Here is a 15,154-nt window from a genome sequence, read left to right as displayed (position 1 = left end):
CCTCCGAAGTCGATCAAAGGGTGGTGAAATCAACATTTTGACGACGCCTCCAGGAAGGGTAGTGGCGCCCACGGGCATCACCGTCGTCGGCTCTGAACAGAGCATGGCTTTCGCCGAGTTGAGCATTCACACACCCTGTGAACAGATTATTCAGGGCACACCGCACCATCGCCCGCGCCTCATGGCAGCACCAGCAGCCACAGGGTGCACTGGGCGCCATGAGCGCCCCACCAAGCACCGCCACCGGCAGCAACCTACATCTCCCAGCCACGCACCGCCATGCAGCAAGCAGCCAGCCGCCACCACGCCACCGGACGGAGACACCTCCACGCATGTAGCTCATCGGCAGGAGTTGAGTCCTTGCCGACCCAGCGGCCGAGGACGGCAGATCTGGACAGCGCCGGACCTGGACGCCCCAACTACGCAGGCAGACGAGCACCAGGCCAGCACCGTCGTGCGCCGCTCCACCACGACTACCCTTCCGACGCCGCCGCGGCCGGCGCCCAGATCGCACGCACCTAACCACACCTGCCGCCCGCCACCACCGCCCGCAGAAACCACTGGCTGACCCCACCTCGCGCCCCAGCCAACACCGGCCGGATCTGGGAAGGGAGCCCCAGATCCGCCCCCGCCCCTGACCAGTCAGCACCCGAGCAAGCAGCGACGAGCTGCTGCACACAGGGGGCCGGAACTGGCTGGCAGGGACACCGGGACGACGCCGACAAGCGCCGCCTCCGCCCGCCTCCGAGGCCGCCCTCCCGATCCAATCTGACGCATCTCGTGGCCCCTCCTCTGACGAAACGGAGGACGCGCGGAGCAGGAGAAGTGCCTCGCCGCCACCTTCCCCGGAGCGCGCGCGGCCTTTGCCGGCAGCCTCCTCAGGTGGCGGCGGGACTGGGTGTGAGTGAGGGAGGGGAGCGGCGGCGCGACAGGGGCGCCCCCCGAGTCGCCAGAGGAGGGGCGACGCGGGGGGAGGGGGGGGGAGGGGGGCTAATTTTACAACAAGTATAGTCAACCTCCAGTTGGCCATTCACTAGAACTATTAGCTAGCATCTATTTATAGCGCACAGTGGCACTATCGTCAGGTCGGAGCTCAGCAGCACACACCCACGCCTACCCGTTCACCGCAATGACGACGCTGGGGTATTCTCGGTTTCTTCTTTCTTGCCATGCTCTTATCTGCCTTTCGGCGATTTGGGTGCTGGCCACGGCCGATGTACCGGCAGGCCAGCGTCCCGATCCCGACTGCCCGGCGAAGTGCGTTGACGTTGACATTCCATTCCCGTTCGGCATCGGTGAGGAGTGCGAGTTCAAGTTCAACTCCGACTTTGGTAACCGCTTTGGCTTTAATATCAACTGCACGACCATCGCTGGTGTGTCAAGAAGCCTTTTGTAAGTATTCCATGGTTGGATACTATGATCGAGGTGACTAAGATCTCTTTGTCTGACGGCAAGGCCTGGATGAACGCCACGACGATCTCGTCTCAGTGCTATGACCCAGCCACTCGTATTATAACCGAGCAAAATGGAGAAGTGGACTTCTCCTTCACACCTTTCTGGATATCGGAAGTGGACAACTCAATTATCGTCATCGGGTGCGATACTCTCGGTTATACAAGGAGCTCTTCTGTGAGTACTTCGGCTTCTTTGTTATATACTAGTATTCCTCTGTAGTGATGTAAACGCTCTTAAATTACTTTACGGAGGGAATACTTATTTGATTCAGGTGAAAGTGTTTCGAGCTTTAGTTTCAATTAACTTCGGGGGAGTAAAACCTGCCTGGAACAACTATTTTTTTAGCTCAGTACATATCCATTGTTTCATACAACCAAGCAAAGGTAACATAACAAAACACTGAACTTTTTACGTCATGTTATTAGATAGTTTATTATCTCTACCTCCCTAGCCTTGAAGAGATCCCTGATTTTATTTTATTTTGAAGGGCTTAGATTAGAAAAAAAATAGCCTGCGCCCACATGAACAGTACACTTGAAAAAGATATAAAACAAAATCGAAAAAATCTAAAATTTTGGGACATCAAACTAGATCAAAAGTTTTAGCTTCCTGCAAAATTTCATGACCAAATAACATTTGAGGAGTCATCAGAAAAAAAAAACTCCTCAAAAGTGAACAAAACTTTGGACACAGTTTTGTTATTTTTGCTGAGGCTCCTCGAATGTTATTTGGTCACAAAATTTTACAGGAAGCTAAAACTTTTGATCTAGTTTGATGTCCCAAAGTTTCAGATTTTTTCAAGTTTGTTTTGTATTTCTTTCAAGTGTATTGTTCATGCGGGTGTATGTGCACCTGAGAGTAGAAAATCCAGTCTCCTTTGGTCTCCCAGCTCTTCATCTTTTGTGTTTTGTCCCAGCCGCCACCTTCATCGTTGCCACGTGGCCGCGCCGATGGGCACCTCTGGTGGCGGCGGAGGGAGGGAAAGGGAGGGGGGACTAAATGGCGGCGGCTACGGTTGGCCCCCGACTCGCTTCGGAGGAGACTACGCGGCTATGAATTTAAATTTTATATTGTATAACTTTAATATTTGTAGATGTTGATATTTTTTTCACATAAATATGGTATATGGTTAAACTTTACAAAGTTTGACCACAGTCAAATCTTATATGCTGAGAAAAAAGGACCGGACGAAGTATTACAAAAACAAGATTCCTTTCATGAAAAAGTGGTTGTGTAAGTTTGGTTCAAGAAGTATTACAAAAACAAGATTCCTTTCATAAAAAAGTGGTTGTGTAAGTTTGGTTCAAGACATCTTCGTGCAGTATGTAATAGGCTGCTCGTCCTCGTGCGAGTACTACTATCACATGACCCTGAAGAATGACACATGCAATGGTTTCGGCTGCTGTCAAGCCGATGTCCCGAAAGACGTGCCAGATTATTATGGCTATTTCAACAAAAACTATAACACCTCACAAACATGGAAATACGGCAGTCCTTGCAGCTACGTGGCACTGATAGAAAAGGCGGCTTTCAGTTTCAAAACCAGCTATGTCAACTCCACAGTATTCAATGATACATACAAGGCTGGAGTTCCTATTGTCCTGAACTGGCAAATAGAACCGTCGAGTTGCGAGCAAGCTAAGCAGAACATGAGTTCCCACGCCTGTGTTAGCAGCAACAGTGTGTGCGTGAACTCCACCACCTACGAGCCAGGTTACCGCTGCAATTGCTCCGATGGGTACAAAGGCAACCCATACATCACGAACGGACGCCAAGGTGACTTCCTTTGCTGTCTTGTACAGTACATTTGACATGAACTCTCGTGTACCTTAATTGATTTACGAGTCACCTGTACGAACAGCTTGGCAACTTGAACTGAAAACAATTGTTTTGTTCCAGATATTGATGAGTGCCTTGAAAATGCTAATATCTGCGGCTCTGGAATCTGCGAGAACATGTCAGGGCATTACACCTGCTCATGTCACGGAGGGAAAGATTGGAGGGATGTCACTTGTCAATCCCGTTTTCCGGTGATGCCTGTTGTAGGTGAGTTCTCCTCTTTGTGAGCACAATATACATATGCTGCATATGAACGATTAATTGGACATCTGTAGCTAGGAGACTTACAGTCCACCGATATTATGTTGTCTAACGACAACCCGTGTTTGGCAAACTTTATCTTAGTCTACCAAACTCATCTACCAGTACTTTTCTTTCTCCTCAAAAAAAGTACTTTAAGTTGTCACTGAAAATGTATCTTTTAGTGGTTGCATGCATTGTCCAGATGCAGAGGCCGTGGGTCTTCCTCCTTTTTTAACAAAAAGTTGTCACGGCCCAATGAAATTACATTAGAACTGAACAGATGCATTATAGCTCTACGTGGCTGGATAATGCAGGTGCAACTGTTGGACTAGTCGTCTTTGTGATTGCTATAGCATGTGCATGCATCACCCAAGAGAGAAGAAAGCTACACAAGATGAAGCGGGACTACTTTCGGCAGCACAGTGGTCTTCTAAAACATAACATGTTGGGAACTGCTCGACACACTAAACGGGGCGTGACTCTCTCATTATATAGAGGTACCTAGGGGGTACAATACAATGTTACAATATATGTATACAAAAGAGGCTACGCATATACAGTCTAACACCCTCCCTCAATCTTAACTGTGGCCTGAAGTACAAAGCAAGTTAAGATTGCGCCTACAGCCTACAAACTGTGGTTGTGGAAGAGGCTTCGTGAAGATGTCAGCAAGTTGATCCTTTGAAGAGATGAACTTAATACATAGTAGCTTCTGTGCAACACGTTTCCGAACAAAATGATAGTCAACCTCAATGTGTTTTGTTCGAGCATGAAACACCGGGTTAGATGACAGATAAGTAGCACCGACGTTGTCACGCCACAAAACTGGAGGCTGAGCCGGAGAGAAATGCAACTCTCTCAATAGAGACTGTACCCATATGATCTCAGCAGTTGCATCAGCAACATCTTTATACTCAGCTTCAGTACTACTGCGAGAGACTGTGGCCTGCTTACGAGCATTCCAGGCGATCAACATATCCCCCCGTGGATCGCCTGTCATCAGGACTACCAGCCCAGTCTGCATCAGAGAAAGATGAGAGCTCACACGACGGTGTAGGCTGAAGAAGCAAACCATATGAGGCAGTAAGACAGACATAGCGCAAAATACGCTTCACAGTTGACCAATGAGATGTCTTGGGGGCATGCAGAAACTGACACACACGATTGGCTGCATAAGAGATATCAGGCCTGGTAATAGTAAGGTATGCAGACCACCAACAAGGCTGCGATACTCAGTAGCATCATCAGACAAAAGAGAGTCTCCATCAAGGGCAGACGACCGATCAGTGGCAGACATCGGAGTGACATCATGTTTGCAGTGGAGCATCCCAGCACGCCGCAACAAGTCCAAGGAGTACTTTTTCTGAGTAAAAGTCAGCCCAACAGAAGAGTGGGAAACCTCCAGACCAAGGAAGAAATGCAGAGCACCTAAATCCTTGACAGCAAAGTTATCACTCAGAGCGGTCACAAGGCGATCAGTAGCAGCATTAGAGGAACTGATGAGAATGATGTCATCAACATAAACCAGGAGATACATCGTGACCTCAGGACACTGTAGGAGAAACAATGACGTATCAGCAGTGGGGGGAGTAAAACCAAGAGCCCGAAGAACAGATCCAAGGCGAGCATGCCATGCTCGAGGGGCCTGCTTGAGTCCATATAGCGCCTTAACCAGTCGACAGAGATGATGAGGGCGTGCCGGATCAACGAAACCAGGCGACTGACGCATGTAAACCTCCTCCTCTAGGATGCCATGGAGAAAAGCGTTCTGCACATCAAGCTGACAAAGGAACCATCCACGAGTAACAGCAAGAGACAATAATAATCGAATGGTAGTAGGCTTGATGACTGGACTGAACGCGTCTTCATAATCAAGACCATACCTCTGTTTGAAACCCTTGGCGACTAACCGTGCCTTGTATCGCTCGATGGAACCATTAGCATGTCTCTTGACTTTAAATACCCACTTAGAATCAATGATATTGACACCAGGTACGGGAGGAACAAGACGCCAGGTGTCATTCTTGTGAAGAGCCTGAACTTCCTGTTCCATGGCAGCACACCAGTGAGGAATACTCAGTGCTGCCTGAAAATGACGAGGCTCTGCAGTGGGATCGGCAGCAGTATAGGCCATGCACGCAGCAAGCCACGCGACCGTACCATTTGTGCGTTCCTTTGGAGAAAAAATGTTGTGATGGCTCCGTGTTCGAGGACGAAGAGCAGTCGCAGGCTGCGGTGACGAGGCCGGCGAGGGACCAGGCGAGTCCGACTCGGAGGAGGCCGAGACAGAGCCTGTTGGCAAACTGGAGACCGAAGCATGGCTGGTCGGGCCAGGTGATAGCATTGTCAGGCCAGTTGAGGCAGCCAGTCCAGGCGACACCAGCCCAGGTGAGATGGCGGGCGATGAGCCCAGCACTGACCCAGGCGAGACAGAGGCCCGCGAGCCGGGCGAGTCCAGAGCCGGTCCAAGCAAGCCAGGCGAGGCGGGCAGACGTGGGTCGGGCGAGGCCAGCGCCGGCCCAGGCGAGACAGCGACCCGTGAGCCAGGCGCGGGCGCACGTGGGTCGAGCGAGCCGGGCACCCGCGAGGCAGCCTCCACAGGTGAGGCGGTAGCGGGTTGGGCGGTGCCACCCGTCATGCATGGCACATGCACGTCCGAAGCGCGAGTCACGTCCATGACCTATTCATCAAGAAGCTCGAGACGGGCGCCGCGTCCAATACCTGTAGCATGATTAGGAAGAAACGCATGGGCATATGCAACATCCACAAATTGATCAGGCGAAGGTATAGACACAGGCACTGATGATATAGGAGTGGTAGAGTGAGTCGGAAGTTCACGAAAGGGGAACACATTTTCATCAAACACAACGTCACGAGAAATGTAGACGCGGTTTGTTGGAACATGCAGGCACTTGTACCCTTTGTGGAGGGAACTATACCCGAGAAAAACACACTTCTTAGATCGAAACTCTAGCTTACGCTTGTTATATGGATGGAGGTGAGGCCAACATGCACACCCAAACACTTTGAAGAACGTGTAATCTGGGATTTCATTGAGCAAGACTTCAAGCGAGGTTTGCATTTTCAGAAGTCGTGAGGGAAGCCTACTAATAAGAAAACAGGTTGTGGAGAAAGCATCACTCCAGAACCGAAACGGAACGGATGCATGAGCTAGTAAGGTTAGGCCAGTTTCAACGAGGTGACGACTCTTACGTTCGGCAGTTCCATTCTGCTGATGTGTGTGAGGACAAGACACGCGATGCGAAATCCCGAGTTTGTTCAAAAAACGAGTTGAGGTTGTGGTATTCACCACCCCAGTCAGATTGAACATGGATGATTTTCTGGTTAAGGAGATGCTCAACGTGTGCTTGAAACTGAATAAAAACATCGAACACATCAGACTTGCGCTTAATAAGATATAGCCAAGTAAACCGACTATAAGCATCAATAAAACTGACATAATAATTATGACCACAGATGCCCGAACATCAGAAAACACAAGCTCAAGAGGATGTTTCACAACACGACTAGATTCTGAAAATGGAAGTTGGTGACTCTTGCCCTACTGACAGGCATCACAGACAGTTTCAGCAGTTTTATTGGACACAACTGGTAGCTCATAATGATGCAACACATGACGAACTATGGGAGCTGCAGGATGACCAAGGTGTGGATGCCAGTGAGTGGGCGAACCACGAACACCACTGAACGCCTGAGGAGAAGACTGCATGGAGGGTGTGCGTGGCGCATCAAGTGCGTACAAGCCATGGTGAAGACGACCGCTGAGCAGAACGGCCCTCGTGTCCCGATCCTTGATAAAGAAACGAAAAAGGGTGAAATTTAGCAAGGACATTATTATCACGTGTAAGTTGAGGAATAGAAAACAAACTACGCGTAGCAAAGGGAACATGAAGGACATTGGAAAGATGTAGTTTGCGAAAATTGTGAGCAAGGAGAGAAGCCTGACCAACATGAGAGATGCGCATACCTGCTCCACTGGCGGTGTGCACCTGATCATTACCACGATGTGGCTCCTGAGTAGAGAGCTTGCCCATCTCGCCGGTGAGGTGGTTAGTAGCTCCGGTGTCCATATACCATATCGGATCAATGGAGTAGGATGGAGTGCGACTATGATCATGGCTTGTCACGACGGTGGCGGCCTGCTTATCGTTCCCTTTACCATTGTTGCCGAGGCCCAGAAAATCTTGCTTGTAGCGGCGATGACAGCGAGAGGCGATGTGGCGCTCAAGGCCACACAGCTGGCAGGCTTGCAGGGCACCGCAGGAGGAGCAGCAAGCAACCGGCCGGTTGCCACCCGTGATGGATGGCGCATTGCCATGCGAGGGCGGCTGTGAAGAATGTGCCGACCTGCCACCTGAAGATGATGACCGCGGAGGTTTGCTACGAGTCGCGACATTGGCGGAGGTGAAGCCCGGTGAGACACGGCGCGCCTTGATGCGCTGTTCGCGGCCAAGAAGTCGGGCATAAAGCTCGCGAGGTGGAAGCTGATCATCACGGCCATGAATGTTCTCAACGAGATTGTCATAATCATCATCAAGCCCGTTAAGCACGAAGGTGGTGAATTCCTCGTCCTGCAGAGACTGGCCAACTGAGGCCAATGTGTCGGCGAGACCCCGCATCTTGTTGAAGTAGTCCGTGATGTTGAGGTCACCAAGCTTCGTCCCACCAAGCTCGGTGCGTATAGAATGAGCACACGCCTGAGACTGCGAGGCGAAGCTGGTGTGAAGCGCCGCCCACGCCTCCCAGGACGTGGCAGTGAAGATGACCAGCGACGAGACGCTCAGAGTGAGCAAGGACTGGATGGCGGAGAGGATGGCCTGATCCTGGGCCACCCATGTGTGATACGCCGGGTGATGAGGGGGCGGACACGGGATGGATCCGTCAACATAGCCCTCCAAATAGCGGCTGCGCCGCCAGGACAAATAGTTATCCGGCGCGAGCTTCACCGGTAGCAGGTGCGAGAAGTAGAATGGTGACGGCGTCGTGACCTGAGCAGCGTGCGCATGCATCGGTGGCGCGTAGAGACCCATCGACGGGGCTGTCTCGGGATGAGACGCACCCGCCGAGTAGATGCCGGGAGGACCAGAGATGAGGGCGTCGGCACCACTGTTCGCCGCGGCCCCGTAGGACAGTTGCGGCGGAGCAGTCGCGAACCCGAATGGCGCGAGGTAGGGCTGGCGCAGCGTTGCCGCGTAGGGTTGCTGTGGCGGCGGCAGATAGGGCTGTTGCGGTGGCAGCGCCGAGTAGGTCTGCGCCGGCGGCAGCCCGTAATGATGTTGCGAGGGGGCCGCATATGGTTGATGATGAGGCGGCGCCGCGTACAATGCCACTGGCCAGGAGGGCGGCGGCGGCTGCAGCGATCCCTGGGCAACCGACGATGCACCATACGAGGCAGGGGCGACGCCGTAGGGTGGCTGCATGACGACGCCATAGGGCGGCTGTGTGGCAACACCAGGAGGCGGCGGTGCAGCAAACTCCATCGAAGCAGAAGGATCCGCCGAGGTGTCCGATCCAATCGAGGATCCGTCGGCGGCAGGGCTCCATAGGCCGCCGCGAGCGGTCGAGAGGCGAGGAACGGCGGCATAGGAGCGAGGACCGGCGCGGCGACAGCGGCGGCGACGGGAGTCAGCGCACCGACGGCAGGGGCAGCGGAAGACATCGAAACCCTAAACTGATACCATGTAAAACATAATATGTTGGGAACTGCTCGACACTCTAAATGGGGTGTGGCTCTCTCATTATACAGAGGTACCCAGGGGTACATTACAATGTTACAATATATGTATACAGGAGAGGCTACGTATATACAGTCTAACAGGTCTAATATTATTTGATGGGATGAGGTCAAAGCTAGGTATTACATTCAAAATCTCCACCGAAGAAGAACTGCAGCAAGCCACAAACAAGTTCAGCGAACAAGTACTAGGTCAAGGGGGCTATGGGACCGTGTACAAGGGACTTCTTAAGGGCGGCGTGGAAGTAGTTGTCAAGAGATGCAAGATGGATGATGAGCAACAAAAGAAAGAATTCGGAAAAGAGATGTTAATCCTGTCCCAGGTCAACCATAGAAACATTGTGAAGCTCCTCGGGTGTTGCCTCAAAGTGGAAGTCCCTATGCTGGTATACGAGTTCGTCCCAAACGGCACCCTCTTCCAGCTCATACACGGTAACCATGGCATGTGTATCCCCTTTGCTACTCGCTTGGGAATCGCCCACGAGTCTGCGGACGCGCTCGCCTACCTTCAGTCATCGACTTCGACGCCGATCCTCCACGGGGATGTCAAGTCCTCCAACATTCTTCTTGACACGGACCACCAAGCTAAAGTGTCTGACTTTGGCACCTCCATCCTGGCACCAACTGATAAGTCACAATTCATCACACTTGTACACGGTACATGCGGGTACCTCGATCTGGAGTACATGCAAACAAACCTGCTGACAGACAAGAACGACGTGTACAGCTTTGGGGTTGTTTTGTTGGAGCCACTCGCGACCAAGTTGCCATTTAATTTCAATTCGGATGTCCCTGCCCGCGAGAAGAGCCTATCGATGATGTTTATGTATGCCATGTAGGAGAATAAGCTCGATCAGATCTTGGATATTGAGATCAAGGATGGGGATAACACAGAGATTATTGAAGAGATCGCGGAGCTACCGATGCGATGCTTAGAGATGTGTGGTGACAATAAGCCATCCATGAAGGAAGTTGCGAAGAAGCTTGATAGTCTAAGGAAGGTGATGCAACATCCATGGGTGCAGCGGAACCCTGAAGAGATGGAATGCCTACTTGGGGAGCCCTCATCGATGGCCAGCTCGACAATAACTAGTGTTGAATATTTCAGCATCGAGAAGAAAGTTGTTAACGATCTGCAGTCTGGTCGTTAAGTAATCACACTACTGCTTTGATTTGTTTATTTTGCATTCCATGGCAAGAAATCAGTTGCATCAATTTTTTCAATAAATAGCCTATTGTTGTAGCTACCTTTATGTTACTGTTTGTTTTGCCAATTATATATGTATAAATTTCGGTGTTTATACGGTTATGTATCTTCTGAAAAAATGCAGATATACGTGAGTTATTATTTCATAAATTTTGAATAGTTTGATTTTCAAATTTGATTTAGTATAGTAAATGCTTGACACGTCCTCTAAATCTTTGTATATTATTACCATTCTTTCGCCAAAAAAAGCTATGATTAGTCAAGAGTATGGTATCATGCATAACCTAATTCAAGCTACGGGACTTCTACATGAGCCTTTTTCTTTTCGGCCGGGAAGACACAGCTGCGGCTATGTCTCGCTTCTAGCAAGATAAGCCGTCCCCTTGCCTGAAATGATGTGGTAATGGGCCGGCTCAGTAGCGCTGTTCGCTCGATCATTTTTTCGTTCGTTCACTCGATTTCTTTTTCTTTACTTTCTTATTTCAAAAAATTCTAAATTACACATATTTTAAGACAATTACTTAAGTTTGAAAAAGTGATTGCACAATGTTAAAAAATGTTGATGCATTTTGAAAAAAAGTTTCAACACTTATTTGTAAAAAATGTTTAACTAATATTCAAGCAACAATGTTCAAAAACATATGTTTTGCAAAAGTTAATCATATATTTGAAAAATGTAAAACATATACAAGATAAATGTTTCAGTTGTATATGAAAAATGTCGACCATGTATTAAAAACATGTTAATCTTCTATTTAAAAAAATGTTAAAAATATATGTAGAAAACATTTGACCATGTATTCAAAAAATGTGAAACCTGTTTAAAAAAATGTTAAACATGTATTAGAGAAATGTTCTTGATGTATACAAAATATGTAGCATGAAAACCAAAAGAAACAAAGAAAAATGAAAAAAACCCAATGAAAACCAAAGAAGAAACAAAGGAAACCAAATAAAAAATAATATGAAAAATAAAATCAAAAAACAAGTGCAAAAGAATGTAGAGCAATGAATAGCGATAAAGAAACGAAGAAAAACAAAAGAAACCTTTGAATATCAAGAAAGAAACAAAAACCAGAGAAAAAAGGGGATTGAGTATGAAAAGGGAAATCGAGGAAAACCTTGAAAGAAACAAAGAAATGTAACCATGTATTGAGAAAATGTAAAAAGTTATATGAAAAATGTTCCTATTGTATACCAAAAATGTTGAATCTGCACAGAAAGAAACATGTGGAGAACAAAAAAGAAACCAATGAAAATTGACAAAAAAGCACAGGAAAGAGAAGAAAACCAATTAAAACCTAAACCAAAATAAAAAAATGCAAAAGAATGAACACTGGATCAAAACAAAGAAAAAAGGAAGAAAACCAAGAAAAGAAACAGAACAATGAGGAAAACAAAGAAAGAAAGACAACAAATAAAAAATCCATGAAAACCGAAAAAGAAACAAAAAAACGAAAAAGGAGAAAATCAGTAAAAATACAATCAAAGAAATCAAGAAAACCAGTAAAAAACAAAAAAACTGAAGAAAATCAATAAAGGAACAAAAGAAATTGAAAGTAAAAGAAAGAAAACAAAAAATGAAAGAAAAAAATTAGATGAGCCAGTACGGCAGTATGTCACCGAGCGAGCAGCTGAAGCTAGTGAATCAAGCAAGCGACCTAAACTAATGGGCCAGCCTGATATGTGCGCGCTTCAGGCGACAGGAATGTTGTACTCATTATAAGCAAGGAGCAACTAACTGAGTGATACCCCTTGTGGGAGCTTATCAAGGGCCTTGGTGGGTTGAGAGCGCGTCACTTGGTTTGCTCTCAGCCGCTTCCACGTGTTGCGTGATGGACGCTCCGTTGGGATTTTATTTTATTTTTATTTTTCTGTACGCATTTTCTGGTTATAGATTGGTTTTTTGGAAAGGAAAGAAAATGACTTTTTATTATTTTACCGATGTTCCCTTAGTTTTGGACAAAAAACAATTAAAAAAATTATGCGAGAAAACATGTTTTTTTATTCTGCAAGAGACACATATTTGCTTCTCTTGGAGGCACATGTTTGCTTTCGTGAGAGGCATAGCTATGCCTCTTAGAAAAGGGGAAAACACTTTTTATCTTTTACGAGAGGTACATAATTGCTTCTTTTGGAGGCACAGGTTTGCTTAGTCAGAGGGACGGCTATGCCTCTCATGAAGAGAAAAAAATATGTTTTTTCTTTCGAGAGAGCACAGATTTGCTTCTTGTGGAGACGTGGTTTTACTTCCGCGGAAAGTCACGTGAAATATTTCTTTTCTTCTTCGAGAGGTACAACTGAAATAGAAAATAGTGAAAAAAATCATGCTCTCGGCTAAGTTCCTTCAGATTTTTTTCGTGTATTTTTTTTTGCCAAAACCTACATGGGATCTAGTTTAGAAAATCTTGATGTGAGAAATCCAATGGTGAAAACAGTTTGGAATTTGGACGTGCCGTTTAAAAAATAAAACATTTTGAATAAACGAATCTACGAAAAAAGGGAAAGCTTCGATTTGTCGCAACCTGAAAGATGAGAGTGACCTTTGCATGGGGTACCCAAGTTTATTAGTGATTTTGGTGAGATATAGCATTCGTAGGAAGACATTGTGTTAAAATTCAATATATTAAGCCATCTGAGGTATGGGAGGCATTTTGGCTTCCGGGAGCATTTGTTCCTGGATGAACAATACCTAAAATGGGTAAAATATTTTAAAAAATTCTGATTTTGTTGGATGTTCGTGTTAGTGTCGCAAGAATGCTTGACAATTTTATGTGAAACGAAGCATTAGTGTTTCGTTGGTGAAAAAACCAAATTTGGGGTGACAGATATTTTGGTAACGTTTGGTGTTCAATTTGTTGTTTTTGCATTGGGCAAAATGTTTAAGCTATTTTACTAAAGCTTTGCACCTAGCATTTGGATGTGACTATAAATACATAAAGAATTGGAATATTTTTTTGACATTTCAAAAATCATTTTTCGCGTGCATGAGCACGTGCTTCCGCAACTCAAATTGGATTTCCGATCAGAGGTGGCCCACAAGGTTTTGAAGATCTGGTACCCCCCCCCCCCCCCCAAACAAAATAAAAAATAATGCAAAAGAATGAACACTGGAAGGAAACAAAGAAAAATGAAGAAAACCAAGAAAAGGAACAGAACAATGAGGAAAACAAAGAAAGAAAGACAACAAATAAAAAATCAGTGAAAACCGAAAAGGAAACAAACAAAAAGAAAAAAGGGAGAAAATCAGTAAAAAAACTATCAAAGAAACCAAGAAAACCAGTAAAAAAACAAAAAACTGAAGAAAACCAATAAAGAAACAAAAGAAATAAAAAGTAAAAGATAGAAAACAAAAAATGAAAGAAAAAATTAGACGAACCAGTACGGCAGTATGTCACCGAGCGAGCGAGCTGAATCTAGTGAAGCAAGCAAGCGATCTAAACTAATGGGCCAGCCCGATATGTGCGCGCTTCAGGCGAGAGGAATGCTCTACTCATTATAAGCGAGGATCAACTAACCAGAGGGATACCAAGGGCCTTGGTGGGTTGAGAGCGCGTCACTTGGTTTGCTCTCGGCCGCCTCCATGTGTTGCGTGATGGACACTCAGCTGGGATTTACTTTGATTTTTATTTTTCTGTACGCATTTTCTGGTTTTAGATTGGTTTTTTGGAAAGAAAAAAAATTGACTTTTTATTATTTTACCTATGTTCCCTTAGTTTTGAACAAAATCCAATTAAAAAATAATGCGAGAAAACATGTTTTTTTTTATTCTGCAAGAGACACATATTTGCTTCTCGTGGAGGCACAGATTTGCTTCCGCGAGAGGCATAGTTGTACCTCTTAAAAAAGGAGAAAACAATTTTTATCTTTTAGGGAGGTACATAATTGCTTCTTTTGGAGGCATAGGTTTGCTTAGTCAGAGGGACGGCTCTGCCTCTCATGAAGAGAAAAAAAATATATTTTTTCTTTCATGAGAGCACATATTTGCTTCTTGTGGAGACGCGGGTTTGCTTCCACGAAAGTCACATGTACATGTTTCTTTTCTTCTGTGAGAGGTACAACTGAAATGGAAAGTAAGTGAAAAAATCATGCTTTTGGCTAAGTTCCTTCTATTTTTTTCGTGTAATTTTTTTGCCAAAACCTACATGGGATCTAGTTTAGAAAATCTTGACGTGAGAAATCCAATGGCGAAAATAGTTTGGAATTTGAACGCGCCGTTTAAAAAATAAAATATTTTAAATAAACGAATCTACAAAAAAAGGGAAAGCTCCGATTTGTCGCAACCTGAAAGATGAGAGTGACCTTTGCATGGGGTACCCAAGTTTATTAGTGATTTTGGCGAGATATAGCATTCGTGGGAAGACATTGTGTTCAAATTCAACGTATTAAGCCATCTGAGGTATGGGAGGCATTTTGGCTTCCGGGAGCAGTACCTAAAAAATGGGTAAAATATTTTTAAAAATTCTGATTTTGTTGGATATTCTTGTTAGAGTCGCAAGCATGCTTGACAATTTTCATGTGAAACGAAGCACTAGTGTTTCGTCGGTGAAAAAAACAAATTTGGGGTGACAATTTTTTGGTAACATTTGGTGTTCAATTTGTTGTTTTTGCATAGGGAAAAATGTTTAAGCTTTTTTACTAAAGCTTTGCACCTA

General features: G+C 46.1%; 1 pseudogene; it reads left to right on the top strand.

Annotated features, from left to right (window-relative positions):
- The first annotated feature begins 1,129 nt into the window (after positions 1-1,129).
- Positions 1,130-10,443, top strand: LOC123116323 (putative wall-associated receptor kinase-like 16; annotated as a pseudogene).
- The last annotated feature ends 4,711 nt before the right edge of the window (positions 10,444-15,154 follow it).

This window comes from Triticum aestivum, chromosome 5B (assembly GCF_018294505.1).
Source record: "Triticum aestivum cultivar Chinese Spring chromosome 5B, IWGSC CS RefSeq v2.1, whole genome shotgun sequence".
Lineage (NCBI taxonomy): Eukaryota > Viridiplantae > Streptophyta > Magnoliopsida > Poales > Poaceae > Triticum > Triticum aestivum.
Note: the sequence above shows the minus strand (reverse complement) of the source record. Positions and strands in the feature narration are given on the sequence as shown.